The following is a 9836-nucleotide window of genomic DNA, read 5'->3' on the forward strand; positions in this document are numbered from 1 at the left end:
TGTCAATAACTTTCGTAGCCGCAGAATAAATCCAAACATAACAATTTATTAACCAGGTAGGTAAAACATAATGGTAACACTTTATTTTACGACCCGCAAAGTACCGCGTAATTAAACCGAATTTACAGCGTACCTATTTGTAACAACAGAGTACCTCTTCAGTACGTACTTGTAGTAATAAGGGAACAATATTTTAAGTTTGGGGTAATAAGGGGGTAAGAATATATGGAAAATTATTCTCTAAGTATTTCATAACTACAGGGTACCTATTGTAATATTACGTGGTATGTATGACTTACGTCTATGGATAATATGGTCTATGTGTAATATGTTTTTTTTTCATATTTGCTACTTACCTGATGAAGTGTTTTGTATAGCCTACAGTTGATGTCTACAAGCCACGTCGGCAAATAAAATATAACACACAATAAAAATAATAGCAACTTGTACCTCTTTGATCTGTATATGTAAACAGGAGTTACCAGGTAACTATTATATTTGCGGGCTGTAAACTAAAGTGGGGCTTATTCCCCGCTTGTTCTGTGTATGTACCAAGTAACTCTTATATTTGCGGGCTGTAAACTAAAGTGGGGCTTATTCCCCGCTTGTTCTGTGTATGTACCAGGTAACTCACATATTTGCGGGCTGTAAACTAAAGTAGGGCTTATTCCCCGCTTGTTCTGTGTATGTACCAGGTAACTCTCATATTTGCGGGCTGTAAACTAAAGTGAGGCTTATTCCCCGATTGTTCTGTGTATGTACCAGGTAACTCTTATATTTGCGGGCTGTAAACTAAAGTGGGGCTTATTCCCCGATTGTTCTGTGTATGTACCAGGTAACTCTCATATTTGCGGGCTGTAAACTAAAGTGGTGCTTTGTTCACCTCTTGTTATAAAGTTATAGGGTAAATACCATAAACATACAGAATATTTTTATTTTAAAAAAACTTATTTCAAAACATCTTTAAAACACTATAATTAAGCCAACACTTAATGTTTATTATCACATAACTTTTATTTAAAATAAAAAGTCATGACAATTTTTCATTGTTTTTGCGGCTTGGCTTCCTCTGTTGGTGTTCTTGTCCACTCGGATGATGAGTTGATGTCGTCTCACAAATGCTGCTCTGCATTACATATAAAAAACATAAATGAAAGCCTGTTTCTTCACTGTGCCTTGACAGAAACAGAGTTTTCTGAGCCAGTTACGTTAATAACTTTAGGCTAACTTATGTGCTAGCTAACCTGCTAACGTTGGCAACTTTCTTGAAAAAACAGTGTTTGAAATGCGTGAGTGTATTAACAAAACCAGTCACTTTATCCAACATGCGGATCCTGCTCACATCACTTGCAGCCGTACTCCACAGTGTAGAACGTTTTTAAAACCTCTTAAAGAAATTTCACCTCAGGATCGCGTTCCAGCAAACCTCCTGCAAACGGCCGCGCGTTCTACCTGCGCAGTAGCCTACAGTACGCATGTAGTTGTCTTTTGCTTTAGCGGAAGCTGATATCTGCTGTTGTTTCATTCTGGTTTGCCATTGCATAAATTATATTTGGCTAAAATACTTGTGTTTACAGTAAATAAATTGCAAAGCACCACTTCAAATATGTCCGCAAATGTAGGAGTTTCCTGGTAAATAGGGAATAAGTTGCTATTTTTATTGTACTTACCTTAAAAAAAGATAACCACATTAAATCAGCCGGACTTTTGTTATTAAAAGCAAGTAATATAGGCTACTAAAATAAAAGTGATGTGCTGTTATATTTATTTGCCGATGTGGCTCGTAGACATTGACTGTATACAACATTCAGTAGTCAATATGAAAAATTCACAATAAAAAAAAAACCTTAATTTCCCCATAGACTTGACTAAGTCATACATACCACGTAATATTACAATAGGTACCCTGTTGTTATAAAATACTTAGAGTATAAATAATTTATAATTCTTCATATTCTTACCCCCTTATTACCCCAAACTTAAAATATTATTCCCTTATACCTACAAGTACGTACTGTAGAGGTACCCTGTTGTTACAAATAGGTACGCTGTAAATTCGGTTTAATTACGCGGTACTTTGCGGGTCGTAAAATAAAGTGTTACCAACATAATTCAGAAGCCAATTTACATTCAAATTCAAATACGAAACATACAAAAAACCAATGCATACCTGGTACGGAGATGGAAATCTGGTTACAGATTCCTCAAAGTAAAATGAAATACATGATGCTATATCTAAGATACAGCATCATGGGGGTGCATTTCTAGGTATTGAAAATCCCCCTGAACCATTTTACGTCATTCCCTTAAATATCCAGAGAGACAAAGCATATAGGAGTTTGGTACTGATTGGTTGTTGTAAAATTCAGGGGTGTTGCCTAATATACATACAGTGGGTGATTGGTCAACATCTCTAAGGTAGGAGTTGTCTCCCAACATTAGGTTAAGTTTACTTATTTATTGTCACAGATTAACATTGAATCTTGTTGTCATATTAATAAACCCAAATGTACCACTTGCATTAAAACACTTCATATAACACCAAACAAGACCAGTTTCACATTCTTTGTGCATGTAGAATGTATACAGTTTGCTTTTAGAACATGAGGAGAGGGGGACGAGAAAGTGTGGTAGGGTGTGTGACTCTTCTGTCTCACCCCATGGGTAACTGTCTTGGGGGGTAGATGTGAATTCTTTGAGATAGGTTTCAGATGATAATTCAACAGGAATTAGAGGAAGCGGCTCCCTGTGGATTCAGCCATTTGCTGCTGGCTTTTAGAAATACCTTTTGTCAGGGTTTACAGGGCTTACAGTTCTATGTGGGCGTGGTGTGCGTAAGGTACGAGAGGGCATGACTGATGATAGTGTCGTGATTCAGTCATGACAATGCCATTCTCAGCCTGCGCTCCAGCTGGGTCAACTTTATTTTTTTTAATAGTTTATATATTTTATATTCAAACTGAAAACATGATGTGATTAACACTCAAGTCATTTAAATCATCATGTCTCAAGTCAAGTCCTGAGTCTTTAACTTCCAAGTCCGAGTCAAGTCTCAAGTATTTTATTTTTTGTCAAGTCAAGTTACAAGTCACAAAAATAGCGACTCAAGTTGACTCGAGTCCAAGTCAACAAGTCACAAGTCCCCATGTGTGCCTTTGACCCATCATCATTGTTTGAACCATAAAATTAAAAGTATAGGGGTTGAAGTCAGATGATGTCAAACTGACATTTCTTGTGCAATTCACCCAACAGCTAAAATTATAAATCATTGATGTAAGCTTGCTGTTGTGAATCAAGCTAAGAAGACATGGATTTATGTACTTACTCAGTATGTGAATTTTGGTTTATTTTAAAGAAACAAAAATTACAGATTGCAGTTTAAAATTGAATAATCTCAACAAGTATGAGTGAGGCTTAGGTTAGGATGTGATCCAGCATTACAAAGTTTTTGTGTTAATTTTCATACCATTGCATCTGTTTAAGAGGTTTTTGCCATTTGATAATAATCTCTTCTTTAGACAGGATAAGATGACACATTCTGCTGTGGTTTGTTAAAACTGCAGCCACATCTGCTCATAACGTGACAGCAGAGTACACAGAGTTTACTACATCAAAGCAAAATGACTAAAATCTATGAACTATATTGTATGTTTAACTTTAATACTTAATGTATTTAAACTTTTAAACCTAGGTTATAGCCTGGCAATTATATTGTGTGTATGTAAAGATACAGTAACTGTATGCAATCCTGATGCTGTATCCTGTATGTAAACCCTGTCCAATTAAATGTTGTGTGTGTGCAGAGATAACGGTTTGCATAAATAAAGTGCATTTAAATAAAGTTTCACATAGTGTATTTACAAAGAAAGTGTAATATAAAAGTGTTATTAGTGTATTAGTAGTGTCTAATATCCATGGACCCAGAATTATAACAAATGATGATCAGTTAATGGCTGGAGAATGGCTTGAGCTTTAAGCACACAATGGCATTATTACACAAACATCTCAGCTGTCTAGTACATGAAGTTCTTCTATGTGAGCTGTCATTAAACCTTACATCACACAAAAACAAGACTACTGGCGCTCAACATCATATACTGTAGTCTTTCTGTACAAATAAACATCATATAAATATCACATACATTTATTCTTCATGTTTAGCAAAACCAGTTTAACTCTCCTGAAACAGAAATTCACACAAAATATTATCATACAGTAGATTACTTAATAAAAATAATAAAAGTTTTAATGAAGATCCAGGAAGTATAGAGCATACAGTAGTGAAAAGGGGGAAATGACGTATGCTGTCTGAGTTCCCGAAGACTTTAATAAAACATTCATACTCGCTCATGAAGTGTTTGTCTACGTGTGTGGAGGATCAGTGAGTAACAGTCATGAAGATCTGTTTATATCTTCTCTTTATGCTTCACTTCACTGCTGGTGAGTTCAGACTTTCTGCTTTTATAAAACATTCACAACAGCTGTAGCGATAGTGCTGATCCATAAATTATAAACTTTATTTAACAAACTAGAAATGTGCTCAACAAAACCTAATAAAGGTTGATGAAAGATTACTAAATAATGACCAAAAACTAAAAATCTAATCCAAACATTAATGTATCTGTTTTTCTTTTGGAAATTAACATTTAAATGCTTCTGAGGAAATAAAACATAAAGCTGACCTTTGGAAAGTTATAAGAATACAGTAAAACTCATGACTATTTGTGAATCACAACAAGAAATTATGAAGGAAATCTTAAATTCCTTGAGGAGTCAAGAAGTTATTTTAAACATCTTAAAGATTTGTTTGTTTGTTAGTTTGTTTTACAAGAGCTTTCTAAAAATATTTCTTATAAAGTCTTCAGAGTTTTTAAATAGTACAATCTGTGTTTTGGTTCTGTGACACCATTTACAGTAGCATTATTTATTTCTTAATTTTCCAAAAAGTAAATTAAAAACATAAAAAAATGTGTGATAAGTTCACTTTTATTATTAATAATATATAAGATATTACGTACATATGAAAATCTGAGGCACTAATCAAGAAGTGGTAAATTGTAAGCAGAAACACATATCACATTATCTTCAAGTGGTCAAACCATCATGAGAGGAAATCACCAGTGAGATGGTTAAGCACACAGTAATTGCTTTAATGCCTACAATTCACAGCAATCTCACTTTTGCCAAACCCTTTAAAATACAATGTGAGCTTTTTTTTAGCTTTTCTTTAAATCTCTCTGTTACTCAACTTTTGGAAACATTTGTAACCATTGCTTAATGTTGTTACTTTTTTATCATAATTTATCACATATCAAATTTTGCATGTACTGAGTGTTAGATACATTTTCTGTTTGACTCATATATCCCCCATAGGAGCTGCTTGTTATTTTCAATAAATATTTATTATCTGAGAATTGAAAATATTTCTGTTTAAATCTCCATTAGTCTCTCAACTTCTCAGCTGTTACTTCTTCCTGTTGTTTGTTTAAATCTGAAAATCTCTGATCTGTTTTAAAAGGCAAAACTGTCACGGTTAGTCTGTGTCATATTTTGTGTCTGTTCTAATTATTATCACCTGGACATTCATTAATTAATTACCTGATTCATTCCACCTGTTTGTCATCACTTATGCTGAGTCCCAATTCGCCTACTTATGCTGCGTTCCAGGCAGGTTTTTAAACCCGTGAGTTACGACTTCAAAACCACGACTCACGACCTTATGCGTTCCAGGCAGCCTGTAACTCGTGTTTTTACATCCTTCTACCGGTGAAAGTGCACTGGAACGGCAGTCAAACCCGTGACTTCCCACCCGTGAACTCGTACTAGATCGATGTACTCCCAGTTCAGAGTCGTGAGTCGTGATTTTGAAGTCGTGAGTTACGGGTTACAGGTTGCCTGGAACGCAGCATAATACTACGACCTAAAAGTATGTACTGTTTTTGTGAGGAAAATGTACATACTTTTGAGTGTGTAGCAAAACAGTATGCACATTCTGGGACGTACTTCGATGACGTCATGCAACGTGAACGAAAACGTGGTTGCCTAGTTACGCACACCACAACTGTAACAATATTTCATTCATTCTTGTTAGTTATGTCAAATAAAATTTTATTTACTATTCCCATCTTTATTTCTCATCGTTTTTTTCACAATACATTTTACAATGTGTTCTACAAAGTTGAGGAGTGAAGCAGAGCATCATTAGAACCAAACGCAGGTCGTTTGTGAGGCGGCTGGTTCTGACGTTCATGTGCAATGTGTGTAACAAAAGCTACTTATTTTAAAGTCCAAATATTAAAAAGTTTATAGTATAACTATGTATTTTATACTTACATAAAACTTAAAAATATGCAGATGAAAATGAACCATGCTTTTACTACAGTAAAAGTGTAGGAACCATGTTTCTTTCGCTGGACTAATAAAGTTAACATTTCTACAGCCACAGTATTACTACAAATAAGCAAGAGGGTCAGTGTGGTTAAGCTCCTCCCTCCCGCACGCAATGGGTTGTGGGCAATATTAGCCATTAGAGTGTGCATTGATCTGCTCTTCGAATTCTAACCGGAAATAGTAGACCATCCGGGTATCTTTGGGATACTCATTTCAACATACTACGATTTGGGACGTACTAATTCTAGTTTCGAATACTATTTAGGACGGATAGTATGCGAATTGGGACTCAGCATTAGTCTGTCTATTTATACCTCTGTTTGTGCAACACTCACTGCCGGATCATTGTTGTTACTACCACATCTGTACCTGTTCCTTGTTTTACTTTTCTGTATCCTCACATTTTATTTATGCTCCTCGTGTTTTATTTATTATTAAATGTTACCATGTCTTGTGAACTGCGCAATTGTGTCCTTACTCCTGTTACCAGTCATGACAAAAACTCTTTTGTCTGTAGGTTGTATTAATCAAGGTACAGATGAGCTCACAGGATACACTGGTGGTTCAGTGCTGCTGCCTTGTACCTGCAGAGGCCAACAGTCTACATTTAAGAAATTTGCATGGCGTAATCAAAAACAGTCGTGGATCAATGTATTACAACATAAAAACTACAGTGGCAGACTGAACTTGTTTAATGAAAGTTCATCTACAAATCTCTCTCTTCTCATTTCTGATCTGAGAAAGCAGGATGAAGGAGACTATAGGTGTGAGGTTTCATCTACAGAATTCAGAGACATTAGGATAACAATAAAAGGTAAAAGTAATGAATTACCTGAAATACATATTTTTCAAACAGAAACAGAAATGTGTTATTTCAGAAAAGTTATTATATATTCTAATTTGATCACAAACCTTAAATATTTATGTGATACTGTTATGCTAATGCAGAGATTTTTTGTATTCATCAATTTTTGTTTACAAAAAAAAAAAATGGACAAACATGTCATTATGTATCTCACAGTCATGGAGAAAATCAGTTGTGAATGCATTTTAAATATTAATATAAGTTTCATAAATGTGTGAACAGGTTGTGATCCGGTTAATAATACACAGACAGTTGAAGTGATGGGACGTCCAGGAAAGTCTGTAGTTCTGCCCTGCTCCTGTAAAGAGATTAAGGCTAAACCTCAACAACTTACATGGACTTATAGTTCAATAACACAATCCAATAAAAAACCTAAAAAAATTTACCCAAGTGAGCAGAGTCCGAAACACAAAGATAAAATCAAACTGTTAAATAAAAGCAGTCCAGGGGATCTTTCTCTCCTCTTATCAAACCTGACCACACAGCATGAAGGAAATTATACATGTTCTGTAGAGTCTCAACCATACATCAACATCAGACTTAAAGTTGAAGGTAAATTTGTGTTAATTTTGTAACTTTGAACTATTTATATTTTGAATTAATAATATTGTTTTTTTTTATAAAATCAAAACTGTTGGAATAATGAAATAATAACATGATAATATTCTATTGCAGAACAAACAATTAACTCTCAAACACATCAAACAACACTTCAATCCAAACCCACATCTGAAACTGGAGGCAATTCAAGAAATCCATGTTAGTAACATTCATGCTGAAAAAAATATTTTTATCTCTTTAAATATCCATATTAAAGGCAGGCCTATGAGTTTCTTTTTGTTTATTTAATAGATGTCTTTGCTCTAACTTCAGTGTTTTCATTATTGCTCCTTACTGTACTAGCAGTAATGATCTGGAGATGCAAAGGTACCCAACCACACACACACAATTAAACATAATATTATACACTGCCTAAATAAACAGCTATAATGACAAAAGCTTCATAAACCTTTGGTTTTATAATCAGTTTAGTTAAATTATTACTGACTAAAAGTTGCAATTTATTGTGATTCTATATTAAATGTTAGATTTTATTAAACAAGCATCTTCAGATATATTGTGAGATATTAAACGATTACTGATGTATCTGAAGTTTGATTCACAGATTTCTGGCTAATGTTTTATTAGGAACAAGATATGTGAAAAATGGGACCAGTGATGGACTAGTGCTGTATAATGATGGGGAGAAGAAGGTGAACACAAATCTATTGTAACAAGATATTAAGTTAAGATGTTGATACATGGCATACTGTATATTTTGTCAATAGAAGTCCTGATGACAACACAGGCATTGGTCATGAAAAGCATAAAATCAGTTTGTACACTGCAACATAGTCAGGTGCCAGATACATTTCAGAAAGTTTGAGAAAGTGGGTGTGTGAATATGATGGATATAATTGTGTATGCTTTAACAAGTGTTCCCATTTATTAGGATGTCTTAAACCCTGATAGCTCAGCTCAAGACCAACACATTACACAAGATGAAACTGAGGTCAGTCAAAATCTATTCTGTGCGTGTGTTTGTACTTTATGCCTGTGTAAAGGTAGATGTTTATAACACAATCTCTCTCGTTCTGTTTATTTTTCCAGGTTGAAGTGACATATTCAACTGTTGTCCATGTTAAAAATGCAGCAAGACCTGCTCAAAAACAGATCGTCACAGCAGAATACTCTGAATATGCCTGCTTAAAATAAAGCTAAAACACACACGTTTGTAAAAACTATATAAGCAACAAAGCAGCTGGACCCTAGTGGTCAGTTCCTTTAACTTAACCTGCAGCTATTGTATTGTTCTATTTTAATTTACAGTATACTATCTGCTTTAGTAATGTACAGTTAAGGTCAATTAACTATTCGCAAAATTGAAAACAGTAGGGGAGAGCGGGGCACAGCGCCACGAGGGGGCAAAAGGGGGCATTTCCCCCTCAGATCTGATTTGTGCCCCCTCTGTTTAATTTTTTTAAATCATGTTTACAAATAAAATGTTCAGCCTTTTAAGTTAATAATTTAACCTTATCCCCATATGGGATTTAAAATGTTCAGTGATGTGACTATACTGCCAGATTCAAACGTCTTTCACCTTAGTTGGCGCTGAGCTATAGACGGATGAGCTCAGCGCTGTCATATATCAACACATGCAGTGTTTTCAACCTCAAAATTTTTATTTTAGATTTCAGACATTTAAATACACATGGTAAAACAATAGCCTACTTTTAGTTTGTAAAATACACACTGATGTATGCAAATAATAAATAAATAAATATTATTTTCAAAGAATAATAATTTGCTGATGTGTGTTATTCATATCAAACAAACACAGTGGAAGTAACTATAAAGTTTACTCTTGTTATAATGATACCTGTTTGAAAGACGGGAATGTGCAGCTGTCAAGCAGCTTTACTCAAGCCTGCCGCACAAGCCCTGAAAAGTGAAGCCAAAACGTCTCGATCGCCCCCAGTGACGGGTCCCAGGCCAGTATAGGTCATAAACCCCGCCTCCCCCATGTTACTCAATGGGACTT

The 9836-nt window shown here is 34.8% G+C and overlaps 1 long non-coding RNA gene across 1 annotated transcript; it reads left to right on the forward strand.

The window, feature by feature from the left end:
* The first annotated feature begins 8388 nt into the window (after positions 1-8388).
* LOC135767620 (uncharacterized) lies at positions 8389-9517 on the forward strand. The gene is made up of 3 exons (XR_010542073.2): positions 8389-8508; positions 8748-8807; positions 8906-9517. It is a non-coding gene; the product is annotated as an uncharacterized lncRNA (long non-coding RNA).
* Positions 9518-9836: the final 319 nt, after the last annotated feature.

The sequence above is a fragment of the Paramisgurnus dabryanus genome, chromosome 3, assembly GCF_030506205.2.
Source record: "Paramisgurnus dabryanus chromosome 3, PD_genome_1.1, whole genome shotgun sequence".
NCBI lineage: Eukaryota > Metazoa > Chordata > Actinopteri > Cypriniformes > Cobitidae > Paramisgurnus > Paramisgurnus dabryanus.